Raw genomic sequence first — 16,393 nt, 5'->3', positions numbered from 1 at the left:
GATGCTTATTCTGATGAGGTTTAAGTAAACAAAGATCTATTGTATCCATCAGTTTGTGTCATGACTATCCTGTGGATGTTACAAATGACATTCTAATATAACTGTACAGAGAATATAATTTAATAAGTATAATTATTTAATATTTTGTATTTAAGTATTTATACTTTGTATAGTATTTCTATGTATATTTGGTATTATTTTAAAAGTATTTAATATTTTGGAAAGGCCTTGAGTGTCAAGAAATAAGGAATCTGTGATTTGGCTTTATACATTTTCAGTGGCTAGCCACTCTCACTGTGAAAAACATTTGTCTCACAGTTGCCTCGCTTTTGTTTCTCGCTTTTTGTTTTTTGTCTCCATGAAACAGTTTAGATGGTACAAGCACATGACAGTAGACACTTCTTTTAGATAGGTTAAAGATATTGAATCTTTTCCTACCAATAATAAGATGCGTTTTATAATTTGAATTCATATTTGTGATATACGTGCAATTTCTATCTAATTTCTCAGCTTTCTGAGATATACTCATATGGACTATAGCAACATCTTGTTCCCACTTTTTATTCTTTTTTCTTTGTCAGATAGTGAATTGGGGTTTATTTTTGTTTATTTTAACTGGCATAATGATAGAATATATGAATTACCTTTTCCATAATATTTTCTACTTCCTTGTCAGAACTGCAGCTTTTTTTTTGTTTCTATCTGTCATTTGCTAGGTAGGACCTGTACTTCTTGCTCCGAAGTCTATAATTCTGCTTTATATTTGTTTCAATGCAACTTTCTCAAGAAGTAAAGTTATTCTATATGGCTTTTGATAATACATCATCCACAGATTTTATTAGGAGTATTTGTATCAGCCTTCAACTTTGTGATGAAAGTGATTGTCGTTTTGGTGATTCTTCTCATGTTTCTCCCCCTTTCCCCACGAATACACTGTGATCTACCCTGAAGAATAATTTATGTGCATGGGGAGATCTTCCACGTTTAAAAAAGCATCTTGATATAGGAGTGTTCTTATTAATAAGAAAAGACAGAAAAACAGTTCCTATTTGAAATATTCAATGAATAAAACCAGAAACCAAAGCATATGAGAACAGATATCAAAACTGTTACCTTCATCTTGCTATTGAAAAGCAATGTGTAGGCAATATCTATTTAATTGCTTGAGAATCATACTGGTGTATGTTTAACACAATTGTATTTCACTTTGAGGAGCATGAGTTAAGAAGCAAGTTAGAGCAAGAGGGACTCATCTCTATTTGTGCATAAACCCAAAACTGTTACAGTTTTTATTACAACTTAATTTCTGTGTTGGGGAGGAGCAGGAGCAAAATAGCAGGGCCAGCCAGAAGTAAGTTGCATTGGCAGAGACATTTTTGTGGTAACTATGAATTTAGTTGCTGATATTAGTAAATAGCTCTTTCCATTAGCAATGAAAATTCAACCCTCCCTAGAAAAACAAATGTAAAGCAGTCTGTAACCCATGTAAGGATCAATCTCAATTTCTGGTGATGAAATGCCAGAGGCAGCACTGATGTATGGGGAACAGGAGCCAAGATAGATTTCTCTAGTATATTTAACATTTTTTTTTTTTAAACTTACAGTAGGTTAATGAATATTTATTGCCCTGTGGGCAGGATACAGGTCAGCAAACATTTGCTCCAACACTCTCTAGCAAGCTGAAGATTAGTTGCAGGTATTTAAAAACAAAAACAAAAAAACAGCAACAACAAAAAAACACAGCAAGAGCAAGCAAACAGGCCAACAAGCTTTATAATTTTGTCAAATTTTATTTTATTTTTTTTCCAGAGTTGTGAACAGATATTGAATTGTGCCTGAAACGTGTGATTGTTTTGTCATTCCTCCTGCACCAAGGGTTTTTTTGTTTGTTTGGTTCATTGTTTGTTTGTTTGTTTGTTTTTTTTTCAGTTATCATTAAATAAAAACTGCCAGTGAAGAGTTGAGCTAGAGGAACATATTTGAAAGATTCCTGCACCAGTCAAACTTGCTTAGCCCCTTAATCCCTTACATTGGCAGTTGAATCCAAGAGACATGTAGTAGTGCACAGAGGAGCTATAAACAAACAAAGCTCGAAGCTCTTGGCACCTTGAAAAAATTGCTTGTTTCTTGTAAATACATTTCAATAAAACAATAGCCATTGAATGTTAGTGGAGAAAGAAATAAGCCATGAGAAATTTGAACTAGGTGGCCTTCCAACTGCTGGGAAAAACCACCAGGAAAGAAATTGATACAAATCCTGCAAATACCATATAAGGTTTTTGAGTGCCTATTAATAAAACACACTGGTAGAACACATGCAGAAAAATAAACCAGTTGATCATTTGAACAATAAACTATTTGTTTTATACGCACAATCCCCTGTTATTTAAATTGTTTTTATTTGATTATGCATTATGCCACCACTGTCTTACCACCCTTTGGTAGCCTATAATTGCTCATATTCTGCTACCTTTTCCCAGAATTGGAAATAATTAAACAAAATTAGATATCACATCTTTAAAGTGCAGTGATGACAGCAAGAATTCATTCTCATAATTAAGAATGTTTCACTGCGAGTAGTTTGAGTATCCTGTTAAAAATGCAATGTGAAGAATTTTTGTGCTGACATAATGATGTATATACCTTAAGCTGGAAAAGCAGCATTTGAAATTAAGTTTTAGTGGATTGAAACTCTGCTACATTAAAAAGGTTACACTCCTGTAAAATGAAGCCTGAAATAAAAATACTATTTAAAATGGATAGCAAACAGACAAATGATAGTTCTTCAGTTGGTCCTTTGTATATATGAAAGGTGTTTGCTGGTGGAAACAAGTATATCTTTCCATAACTTTTTTCTTTTTTTAAGAAGGTGGGTAGACAGGTGAGGAATTAGAAGAAAATTGTAGAAGTAGATTAAAATAAGCTCTTAACAATGAATTATCTTGCTATAGTTTGTACTATAATTTGCCTTGGTTTTGATTTAACATCCCATACATTTCTCTTTCTGCCATCTATGATCAAAGTCTAATCTCACAATGCTTTGAAATAATTTACTAAATCTTACATTGTTAAACTACTTAATACCAGTTGATGAACACATTGGAAAAGGAATTTATGAATCCTATCTGGCTGTGAAATCTAATTATGGATGCCTAAAATTGCCTGTCTGTCAGCCTAAAGCCTTCTTTATAATGGGAACTCTGGTTTGCCTTCTTTTTCTCCCACTTTAAGACTGGCATGGGTAGAGACAGGTGAAAACAAAGAGGGTAACATAGATGAAGAGCTGTGGTTTATCTGTGTCTTTTTAGTAAATAGACAGAAGGAACTTGCCTGAAGATGTAGACCAGATGTCATGTCAGAGAGGAGGACTCTTTCTCATCTTTTTAAGAAGCAGTAGAAGGGAAGGCTCTCAAGGATAAGGTGGATATATCTGTGAGCCTTGCAGGACTGTCTTGAACTTCATTTTAGTATCCTGTGCTTAGTAAACACTGTGAGGGAAAATAAGAAAAAAAAAAAAACCCACGTCATTTGTTCATTTGTATAAAGCTACTTCTCAGAGTGGTTTCTGTAACGTATGCTCATATGACTGGGAGGAGAGCATTGTAAAATCATACTCTGTGCAAATGTGTACTGCACACAATCTTGTTAGTGATGGAATTGATTCAGCCCCAAACCTCCAAGCTGCACAGGTGACCTTGCATCCCAAGTCGCACCATTTCCAGAGACTATTTCTTCCTCCAGCAGGGGCTCTGCAGGACAGGGAACAGGCTTCCTTGGTGCCTTCCTTCCTCCTCCTCCCTGCCTCTGGAGTACTGAGGGTGGTAGGGTGAGAACAAGGCAACTGCTGGACATTTGTCTCCGTTTACAAAGTAGCTCTGCTGAAGGAGGGATTAAGAATGTGGCATGCCTGAAGGTTTTGCTGATTTACTTAGGCCTGGTAGGAGTATAGCTGGCAGCATTATTGCTGAAGCCGTGTAACTCCATACTATGTGAACATGGCTGTGAGGTCTCTAACAGTCTTTGATCCTTTGCACCATGAAGTGTCCTCGAGGTGCCCAGTACCTGATAATGCCGTTTGGTGTCACCTCTCATATGATACAGGATTTAATTTTGTTGGTTTTGTTCTGAGAATGATCCCCGTGGAAGTCAGTACTGCAGGAGAGGTGTTAAGTAGCTACCACAAGAAACTGAAATCCTCTCCGGCAGCTCATGTGCAACACTGGCAACAGAATACAGATACAGCATAATGTGTGATTAATATACCATAATGTATTAATCATGTGCCTCACTGCAATCATCTCTGGAGAGCAGAGAAATTATGATTTGTTGTCTAAGTGTGAACTAAATAGATATTCCCTGTTTATTTTGCAATACTCAGAAAGCCCTCAAGTTGAAATGATAATTTAATTGTATGTTTTCCATCTACATCACAAGTTTTTTTTCTCACTGTTTCACATTCACTACGTCATAATTTTGTCCTAGAATTCATGTGGGACTTATTTTCACTTACATGAAGATCTCTTCATGCTGTTCTGTCAATGAAAAGGAGACTTGAAGTGGGAGTAAATTATACTAATATCCAGTGCTGTTATATTGTCAGAAAGATGTAAAGCAGTATTATTGGGGCTGAATATTATGTCCATATGCTCACTTTGGTTCTCAACAAAGAGAAATTATCTCCTCTGCTAAAAAGGATAGAGCAAGAAGTGATGAGCAAACTAACTTAGATTAATGGAAACGACAGTAGCCTTTTTGTTACATGCCTGATTAAAACCAGTAGAAAAGAGCTGCATAAGCTGTGTACTACTACCAGTTTTCTAACCAATTGTGTTGCCTGGGATGATTGTATTACTATCTCTGTTTAGGTAAAGTCTTAATGGGTAAAGGCTGTAGATGCTCTCCTCCGGAGTATTTTAGAAGAGTGAGTGTGTGTGTGTGAGTGCATCCATGTGCTGCTCCTAGCACTATGACAAAAAATGATTTAGTACTGGTGAGCAATGATGGCTTCCTAAAAAGAAGTGCTTACTCTATTACAAAGGTTTTTATCACAGTGCCTTTCTGGTGGGTTTTCTTTAAAATGGGAGGGACTTGTGTTTAGAAAAAATGTAATTTGGTATTCAATCACTGTATGATAAGAGGAAACCTTTTGAAATCCATTTTGGATCTTCTGCCTGTTGAGTTTCATTTCAGAATTTGGTGCTATCAATAAAGGACAAGGAAACTATTCTTTCAGTCTTTCTGCAGCAATTTTCATTGGATGCTATGTTATTCTTCATGAAGGATTACTCTCTAAGGCTCTCTTAAAATTTCCAAAATTGATTTGGGGTAGTGCTGACTGATAACCAATATTTATTTTATGAATAATATCTTTTAGTATGAATATTTGAATGAAATTTAATATGAATTATTCTGGGTAATACATTTTTAGTATCAAAAGCAATCACCAATGCTGTAATGTTTTTTTTCTTTACCACATTTAAGCCTTCTCTCTGCTTGTAGAGTTACATTATATGTTTAAAAATGCAAATGTATTCATTATGGTTCCAAATACTTCCTTTTGTGTCCTTTGTCCTACATTTAATTTCACAGGTTTATTGGAAAGAGACCATGTTATGGTTTTGAAAACTTCAAATAAAAGTCTTAGAGAAAGTGTGAGACTTAGTTGCCTTAGTGTTAGAAGTTTCAAAAGCTAAGTTCACCAATGAGTTTTACACAAATTGTGTGAACATAAAAATCAGTGGTTTATGGCGACCAAGCCCTGGCACAGGTTGTCCACTGAGGCTGTGGAGTCTCCTCCTTGAGGAATTCCCAAAGCCACTTGGACATGGGCCTGGGCCCCCTGCTCTCGGTGGCCCTGGTGGTGCAGGAGGGTTGATGACCTTCACAGGTCCAACCCCAACCATTTTGTGATTCTGTAAAGTTATGGTTGTTTAATGTTGAGTCCTAAATATTATCATAATATTGATAGTATACAGTCACTTAGTTTGAACACACATGTAACCTTTCTTAATAAATTAATTTTGTACAAAACATGGGCCCCAAACATAAATACAGGTCTATACTATTCTGTTTCTCTTCTGTGTCTAACAGGAGATTAAAAAACAAAAACAACAACAACAACAAAAAAACCTACTTCATTATCTCTGACTCAAGAGAAAAATGCACAGTTTTGAGGGAGGGTCATTACTACAATCCAAACTGTCTGTCTCTTTAAAGTGTAGCCTTAAATGCATCTAGGACAGACGCTGTAGAAAAGATTCTTCTAGTACAAAGGAAATGACAACTTGGGGGGCGGAAGAGACAATAACACTTTCTTCGACACAACTATTACTTGAGCCTGAAACACAAAGTGAGAATGTTTTGGTGACAGTTACCTTTGGATCAAGCATAGCTTTTGGAGACAGTTAATCTTATTTCAGAAAGAACAGTCATTGAATTCATGTACGCAGATGAAGGCATTAGTATGGATCTATAGACTTTCATGGAATTTCATTTTCAGAGTCAGATCGGCTACAGTTGTAAACCAATTGGGAAGGTTAAAATGTGGAGAGGCTTTCTTTCAAGTTGATAGTAAAGCAGACATCTGATGCTTCCTGGTGAAAAGATGGAACTGCTCTGGTAATTTTGGTGCATGTGAAAAAGTATTAATGCCAATTACATGCCACTGTAACTTTATAGAATCAATAGAAACAGAAAACAGTAGCAATGAAAATGTTTCAGATTGTAGTGCTTTCTTGTAATCCAGTAGTGATCGTTAATGGATTTAAACCTGGCAAACATAGACAATGTTAGCTTAACATGTCACCTGTAGCTGCTTTTTTGGCTGGAAGACTCACAAAAGCTGAAGATTCAGCACTGGACGGCAGTCAGGCTGCAGATGAGTGGCAAAACCAGAACACTACAAAAGAAAGAAGTAAGGTGAAGGGAGATAGGAGTGAGTAGGCTGGCCACATGAGCTCAGCTGGGTGTACTGTTCAGTACACGTGCTGAAGCACGTACTGTCTATATCATTAGAGTCTCTGGTCTTCAGCTTTTCGTAACTGTGGCCAAATAGTAATAATTGTGAATTCACGGGTCCTACATGTGCAGCTCAGCAGCTGTGACACTGCACTTTCTCCTTTCAGTCCACGCTGTTAGCGTCAGTGTGAAATTAAGATCTCCAAACCAGCATACTGAAAGAATAAAGTGAGAGGGAAATAGCAATTCTTTTTATTATTGTATTCACTAATTGGGCTTAATTTCTAGCACTGCTGTTTTGGTTCATTAATTTCTGGCTTCATGCTCCCCTTGTTTACCAGAAATTATCTCAACACAGCTGTTTGGTTTTATGAGTAGGCATTTTTGTTTTGGACTAATTCAGTCTTTCTGTCTTCAGCTTTTGTTGACTTCAGTAAAATAGTTTTATGTATCATCCTGAACTTTTGTTCCCTTGGATAACCAAAGTAGATTTCTCAGTGGAATAGGATCTATAGAAAATGGTACCAGTGCTGTCTTTATTTCTCCATCATATACTTACTGTTTTAATTAGTTCTTTTTGCCTCTGATATCTTAATAAGCTCTAGGAAACAGGAGCAAAAATTATAAATTTAAAAATAAATATAAAAAGTCAATTCAAGAACTTACGAACCTTACTTTATATTCCAACACAAATTTTTGCATTCTGCCTTAGCTTAAGAGAAAATGTGGAGGAAGATTAAATTTACAGCATATACTTAAACACACTACCCTTTTTAACTGAAGCATTTGTGCTGAGAGCTTGGTTGTTTGCTAAGCAAGCATTTGCACTCCCATGAAGTGGGGGAAAAAAAAAACAGCTAACGTCTTAATCTGATATGCAGAAATGAAGAAGTGTAGTGAGAAGAGTGATAACTTTGTGCAGTTTAAAAGTAGTGAGGAGCTTAAACTCTAAATCAATACATTTCTCTTCTTGTCTAGAGATTTAAACTGTTTTTAATAGAAAGGATTGTGATACGTTTACATTATTATCCATGCCATTGTAAGATAAAATTCAGTGGTCATTAAATTATAACATAAAATTCAATGGTGTTATGAAACAGCATAACACCATTGCCCACAGATTCCAGATTTGAAGTTGTATGGAAAATACAGACCTCTACAAATCTGTGTTTTATCTTGTATAATGTTCACTAAAGCTTTACAGCAGGCTTAATCAGTTGAACATGAATTAATGATGGTTATCAAACAAAAAATAATGAATTCCAAATAAATACTTACTCCATAATTGAAGTTGCAAGAATATTCTATGAATAAAATATATTTATATTTACATTACATAAATTCAGTAGTGACAGTGTTGGCCATAAACAGCTTTCTGATGGAAGCATTGATGGTCTGTATTAAATTAGTAATAGCTTGAATACATTTCTTAATTATGTTACCAATCTCATGTGCAGGAATGTTGTTTAAAAGAAATTGGGGGGCATTTGTTTTGTCTGCAATAGAAGAAGAAAATGTTGTTTAGTTTATATTTTTAAATATGAAATTTAACTTAAAGAGCCTCAGTTAATGACAGAATGATTTGGATTAGTTGTGTGTATATGGAGGGGATATTAGGCAGTTTACTTCTGCTTTGCTGAAGACAATTCAGATAATTTTTTCATCGATGCAATAATTAGCATAGATTTACATGTGTTGCCAAAACCATAAATATGCTACTCTGGATATTCTTGAGGAGCAAGACTGATTATACAACAGTTGTAAGCATATTGCAGTTTTCACAACAAATGTCTTTATGTTAAAAACAAACGAAAAAGACAAAAAAAAAAAAAAGCTAAAAGTATAATTTGGAGATGCTCAGGGGTCTTTCTGGAGTGAACAGAGTCAGCTCGTGCAACTGAGACTGTCAGTTCTCCAGAAATTCTCAGCAGTAAGAGCAGGGAAGGCTGGGCAGAGTGGCAGCTTTGCTACGTACAGGTTTCTGTGAGGTTGTGTTATGTCACTTAGTGAGCATGGTGAGAAATTATTTCCAGACCTAGCTGTACTTTGTGACTGACTTAGCATGTGATCTTTGTAAACCCCATCTTTTTGTAAATCAATTTCTTACTTATGAAATGGGAAAAATGCTTACCTACACAGCTGGGGCAGTGTGAAGTTTATATAATGCTTTTAATCTGAGCAGTCCTCAGTCACTGTAGTGTAGTTTTTGAAAAGCAATTTGAATGCTTCCAGTTGAAGCAGCATCACACATTTCAATAAAGAAATGGACAGGAAATGTGCTTTGTAATGTATGAGCATAACCCACATTCTGCTTTGGAAACTGTTATCACTACTACTGTCCTGATCTGAGAGTCCTTGTAATGGACCTTGGTAAAAGCTGTCCTACAAAGAGTTCTGAAAAAGAAACAATAGATGCATGCAAGAAAGGAAGGAAGTGCAAAAGCATGATGAGCAGAAGCCTTAACACATCAGCAGTCTTATTTTATTCATATTTTTCTCCTCAGCAAATGGGAACTTAAAGGCAGTAATTGTAGGAGAACAAATGATGAGCTTTGTTAGAAGGAGCTACACCCAAGTGTAGAGTACAAAATGGTAAGCAAAGATGGATGTTTGAAAATATTACTGAGGAAGATAAGAGAAGGCTGTAGGAGTAAGACAAAATGGGGGATGGGAGATAGGCTGGGATCACTTGAGAAAGTGGCAGAGTTAGAGGAGAACTGCAAAGAAACAGTTGTATTTGAGACAGAAGAAAGTAGTGGGGTAACCAGTCTGAAGAATACAATTTAGATCTTAAGCTAAACTTCAACGGTATCAATTTGTGTGACAGTGGAGATATGACTGTGTAAGCCCTGTGGAACTGGTTGTGTCCTGTCCATTCTAGCACAAGCAGATAAATGAGGCAAAACTTGATGTAATGATTCATTTTCCTTATTGCTCTCTTTGCACTCAGAAAGAATTTGTGAAGTATAAAAACAAGTTAGAAAAATACTTGGATGAATGAGTGAAGGGCAGAATGTAAAGAAGTGATCCTTGTACATAGTCACTGTTTTCTAATCAATGGTACGTTCACTTGTTGACTCATATCTGATGGTCCATTGGGCTGCATGCTCCTCTGAACAAGCTCAAGCCAATTCACTGCACTTGCTCTAAAATCCATTAGCTGCAAGCAGAAATGGGCTCGCACTGGAAGAAGTACTTGTGATTTCTGAGAATTGTGACCATTCCTGTTGAAAACTTTAAAGCAGTAGAGCACCCTCTGGAAAAGTGTTGAAATGCTTCAAGGCACAGTTCTGCCTTTGGATTATTAAGAAATTTCTAGATGTGGAATAAATCCTCTTGAGAAGTAACAAAAATCTTCATCTTGCAACTTTGAAGTTTACTAGGAAAAAATGTCTGAAACCTACAGTGAAAGGGTATTGTGCAATCATAGCTGGTATCTCTACAGTTTTTCTGCCTTTTTTGGGTATTTCGAATGTTTTTCAAAGGCACAAATATAAATAATACACCTTACCTACTTCATCTTTACTTTATGTTCCTATAGCTAAGAGTTCACAAAAGATAAAATTGAGAGTGATTTTGGGTTTTTGTTTGTTTTGTTTTTTTTTTCCTGCTTGGAATAATGACAAACCAGAGCAAAGTTTCCAGTGCTGCTTAAACTTCTGATCCATCCAGTGTTGGATTCTGTTTCTGACAGTCCAGCACTAGATGCCTGAGAGGAAGAGCAGAGACCTTCCCACTCAGCAGTTCTAGTAAAATATGATTTCCAAATAAAAACTTGCAACAATTCTTATTGCCACTCTAGAGCCAACTAGCATTCAGAAACAGCTTCATTTTCATCATATGAGTTGCAACATTTAGGTCATATTTAGACAGAGGACCATGAAACAGTAAGATTTTTTTACCTTATTGGCCCTTTTTCACCAATAGCAGGAATAAGTGAGAACAATCACAGGATGTCTCATAAAATCATCTGCTTCCTTACCCTGCAATCTGATTATTCCATATAACTTTCTAACTGAAACTGTAAAATCTACAATATTTATACTAAGACACGAAGCTGCATGAAGCTCCATTCACTTATGCTATGTATGTCCACAAAAGAATTGATCTTTTGAGTTGTTTTGCTCTTTACAGTCTTTAAGAAAATGATAACACAGACTTTACTTTTCACAAATGTATTTTAAGGTAGAATGTTATTTTAAAGTTACATAACATTTTGGTTTAATACTCATATAAAAGAAACATTAAAATGAATCCCAGCTACTTCTGTTGGTTAGATTTTAAGGAGAAAAATGACATCACACAAATTATTCCTTAGAAGAACTTAGCAAGAACACCGCTATTTTAGGATTTGGAAAGAGCAAACTTTTACATCCTTGTGGCAGTGCCAGTTGTGTTCTGTTTTTCAAATGTTGTCAAAAATTATAAAGCATAAAAGCTTTCCAGCACTGAAGATTAATCCTCCCTCCCAGAAAGATATAGATTGTAGTCAAATTCTATAAACCTCATTTTGCTTCTAGCTACATATTTTTAAGTATAATTCTGAAGCAATATCAAAGCAGATGGTGCAACAGCAGCATTGAAAAAGCATTTGGTATATTGTAAGTGTCAGGTTAGAATTCACAACCTGATGAATTGCCTACAAGTTCAGTGCTAAAATGATGCCATTTCTGTTTTAAAATAACTAAGTTAGGAGCTATTTTCAGAAGTAGAATTAAAGTTTAAAAAAAATAACCCATGCGTCCCTTTTTGTTTTTAAATATTTGTGTCAACAGGAATTGTGAAAGCAGTGGTTATGCTTTTTGTATTGCCATAAAGTTTTCCATTTGTTCAGAATTTTCATGCTGTGCGAACAGTGTTTTCAAAGACCTTTACAGCTGGTATTGTCAGCATATACAGTAGATTTGAGTTTTACATAATTCTTCAGGAGCAAACTCACTTGGCTTTGAAAGAAACTTTTAAAACAAAGTAGCAAATTCTCAACAACATCACTGGATGGAATTGGAGAAATCTTCATCAAGGGATGGATAAAAATTAGCCTTTCTAATGGTGAGTGCTGAATCCATTGAAGTTCACTTTCCTCACAACTATAAGGCTAGGTAATGGTATTTTATATTTCTGTTATGGTATAGGTGTTAAAGAAAAACAAACAAACAAAGACTAGGATTTTTTTCATACTACAGATAAGAGGTGTCAGCTCTTATTTAACTGGCAATTCCCACAAAGACATTTGAGGTTTTCTACCCTTATTTCAGTACAGAGAGGACTATGAGAAACTCTGCAATACGAGATATTTTGAGAAAAAGAAACCACTTATTCCAAAGTTTCTCTGCTCTCCTTGTTATATGACAATCCCCCCTGGCACATCCATGGCAGGACATCTGTGCAAATTTGCCATGTAACAGCATTGGTTGCCCTGTCAATGATAATGCAACTAGGAAGAGTCTTAGGGAAGAGAGCCAAACACTGCTTTCTTTCTGGAGCTATGTTGCTTCCTTGGTGGCCCTGTGGGCTTTGGGAAACTTGGAAATGCAAAGCATATCTTGCTTCCAAATGTGCTGCCATGCTGGAAAAGAGGCTTTTTTAATGTCAGCTGCTATGCTGTGACACTTATGTGTTCAACAGCGGTGTCTCCATGGGGTGGTGGTAAAGAAAGCACATTGATTCTTAGGCTAGTTGTACTGAAGTACCTTAGTACTTCAGTTGTGCCTTTGTTTCTTCCCTGTATCAATATCTTTTGGGGGCTTAGCTGTAGGTTTTATCTTTGACTATTCAAGTTCTGACTTGCAGGTACACTTTTAGAAAGGAATGTATCTATCTCTGTTCCTTTGGATGCAGTTGTCGGCAGGCTGTGACATTGCTTACACAAAGCCACTAGTTTTATTAAAACTTCCAAATCGATACTGTGAGTTTGGTGTACACCTTTAGTGTAAAGTGGGTGGCATTGCATGTCATCAGGCATATCACAGAAACAGGTGATGAGACTAGTTCTTTCTGCTGAGAATATGAGAATCTGTAAGGTTTTCTGTGATTTTTAAATGCTGACCCATGGAAAAGTCAGCTGCTTCTCAAGAGACTTTAAAAATGAAATGCCTATCCAAAAGAGTTTCACCAAATGACAGGTTTATGGCTATAAACATAATGCATGGCGCATGTGGCTTGAAAGAGATCTGAAACTACTCTGAAAAAAATATCAAGGTCTGAAGCAAGGAAAAGGCAAAGGGGGGAGCCTTTGTACATGAGTGAGTTTGTTTCATCTACTGTGAAGCACAGCTTCATAGTTTTAATCAAAACTTCAGTGAATTTAATATACACTGTAGCTATTTTAGTAACTATAACCTTATTTCTTGCATGGTGTCTTGAAGGGAAAATAACCTCTTCTAGGATTTGTTTTTAATGAAATGTAGGTAATGCGTTTTCTGAGCTTATGAGTGTGATGCTGTGAGGCTGCTCTGGGAGGAAGTGTGGTGAGTTTTTTCGTATCCATCCTATAATGGTGCTGGCCCTGGGTATTCATTCTGCTATTATCTGTGTTCAGCTAGTCAGCCCTGTCCACTCTGCTGTGCTCCGAGGAGGGAGAGAGAGATGCTCTTGTGTTGGGACAGTGGCATGCAATAGTCTGTGTGTTGCCCTGCTTTTCATTCTCCTTCCTCTGGGATAAGACAGTGCTTTATTAATTAACAACTATAGTGTTAGTAGGAAACTTGAAAACTATCTTTCTCTTTATTTACCATCCTGAAAGCTTAGTATTTAAATTGCAATTAGTGCTAAATAGTTAATGAATCATATATTTGTAGATGTACATATTTGCACCTAAAACAAGGTAGATTTCTCAAATTCAAACTGGCACATAGATGTAGAGGGTCTGACTCATTTTAGCTCTAAATGGATTGAGCAAGATACACAGAACCAGTATCATAGGATTTGCAGTCCAAATCCTTTGTTTGGCTTCAGTACTTAAAGGACAAATGTGTATTGCTAACTAATGTGCAACTGTGAGCTGATGAGAGGTTCACATAGAATTGTTAAGGTTGGAAAAAAACTCCAAGATCATCTGGTCCAACCATCACCCTAGCACTGATATCACCCACTAAACCATGTCCCTAAGCACCATGTCCATCCTTTCCTTAAACACCCCCTTAAACACTCCAACACTTCCATGGGCAACCTGTTCCAATGCCTGACTGCTCTTTCTGAGAAGAAATGTCTCCTCATTTCCTACCTAAATCTCCCCAGGCTTAACTTGAGGCCATTCCCTCTATCCTACCACTAGTTACCTGTGAGAAGAGGCCGACCCCCAGCTCCCCACACCTTCCTTTCAGGTACCTGCAGAGAGCAATGAGGTCTCCCCTGAGCCTTTTCTTCCCCAGACTAAACACCCACAGTTCCCTCAGCCGCTCCTCACAGGATTTGTGTTCCAGGCCCTTCACCAGCTTCCTAGCCCTTCTCTGGACATGTTTCAGGGCCTTGGTGTCCTTCTTGTTCTGAGGGGCCCAAAACTGAACACATTACTTGAGATGCAGCCTCACCAGAGCAGAGTATAAGGAGATGATCACCTCCCTGGTCCTGCTGGCTACACTATGCTTGATACAAGCCAGGGTGCCGTTGGCCTTCTTGGCCACCTGGGCATGCTGCTGGCTCATGTTCAGGTGAGCATCAATCAGCACCTCCAGATCCTTTTCCTCTGCACAGCTTTCCAGTCTCTCTGCCCCAAGTCTGTAGCATTGCATGGGGAACCTCATGCATGGGAACCTCCGTGTCGAACCTCATCCCATTGGCCTCTGCCTATCGATCCATCCTGTCCAGGTCCCTCTGCAGGGCCTTCCTACCCTCCTTTTTTTTTGTTTTTTTTTTTTCCCTCCAGTGAGACTAGAACTGGGACAACCAAGGAAGGTTATTCTTCAGGTCGATCCTAGGGACCTTTCTGAGACCGTCTAAGGATGAATGATCAAGTACTATGTAGGATTTGTTTACTTTTAGCTTATATAGCAGTGACTTTTATAGAATTCTCTTGTTCTAACCCTTCCTGGCCTTCTGAGATTAATGTTGAAAAAAATTCAACACTTACAAAAAGCATGTAAATTTCGAATTGAGTGAAGTGATTCTTCAACTGATGTGGAAAGAAGTAATGGTTTAAGAAGGTATTTGGGGTCTACAGTTATTTTTCCCCCATATTTTTCAGGTATCTTTGTGGTGATGGAAAAGTTGTTGGCTGATGCAGAACAAATGAGCAGAACTGACACCACATTCTAGAAAATGTGGCTGGTGTTAAATTGTCAGCAGCAGTGTGACCAGAATCAAACTGGAAAGTGAACAAACCAATTATCTTTGATACTACTCTGCTACATTACGGTCCTCGAATGGGATATAGCTGCTGGTTTTTCTGATTCATGTCTTGCAGCTGCCTTCTGATGAAAGAGGTGACTTTTTTTTTTCAGTTGTTAAAAAAAAAAAAAAGAAATTAGGATTGTGCCTTGCTATTCTCATTTTTCTCATTTGTGACATGCCGTATTATTTCTTTGGATGACATTTACGTAATAGGGGTTATCTAAATACAGGTTAATTCTGTGGTCCAAAATCCAGGAAAGACAGTGTTTCCTAATATGCAAGACCTAGCACAGAATGAAAATAATTGAGAAGGCTTCATTTAACTTCTATACAGCAGCTGTTTCATACTGCTCATGTACTCTGTTAGTTGCCTTGGAAACAAGTGGCTGTGCATATGCTGCACAAAAAGGGTCCACAGTTTATGGACTCAGCCCTTGGGGGCCCCATTACAGAATTTCTTATGTTTAGAAATACTTTGTAACAAGGCCCCTGGTGTCATTTATTAGCAGTAAAGTGTACAGCAGCCTTCATCAGCATCAACTACCAATTTGTTTTTTATGGAAATGAATACATGTTGATGGTGCATAAGATTTTTTTTGGAGATTTTATCAACAGAATTCTCACTTGCTCTTTTTATGCTGCCACTTGACACACGCTTCTCCAATTTGTGTGTTTCTCTACTCATGATATTGATTTCAGCCTTCTCGGTGAAATGAAGTAACATGTTGTGAGGGGGAGGTGGACAGAGACTGAAGAAATAAACTTGTATAGAAGCATTTTGTCTGGTCTATGATCTGCCTTAAATTCCAACATGGGAGTGAAGGAATTTTAACCTTCACTCTCTGGCTATTCTGCTTTCTTTCTTGGAAAAGTTTTGTGCCTTCATCTTTACTAAGATATTGGTTTAATTTCCTTTTGTTGTTTAACCCTAGTAGGCAGTTAAGCACCACCATGCTGCTTGTTCTTTTCCTGCAAATGGAATGGGGAAGAAAATCAGAAGGGTAAAAGTGAGAAAAACTTGTGGGTTGAGATAAAGACAGTTTACTAGGTAAAGCAAAAGCTGCACACAGAAGCAAAGAAAAACAAGGAGATCATTCACTACTTCCCA

Source organism: Anser anser (assembly GCF_964211835.1).
Source record: "Anser anser genome assembly, chromosome: 15".
Lineage (NCBI taxonomy): Eukaryota > Metazoa > Chordata > Aves > Anseriformes > Anatidae > Anser > Anser anser.
This window is presented reverse-complemented; position numbering follows the sequence as displayed.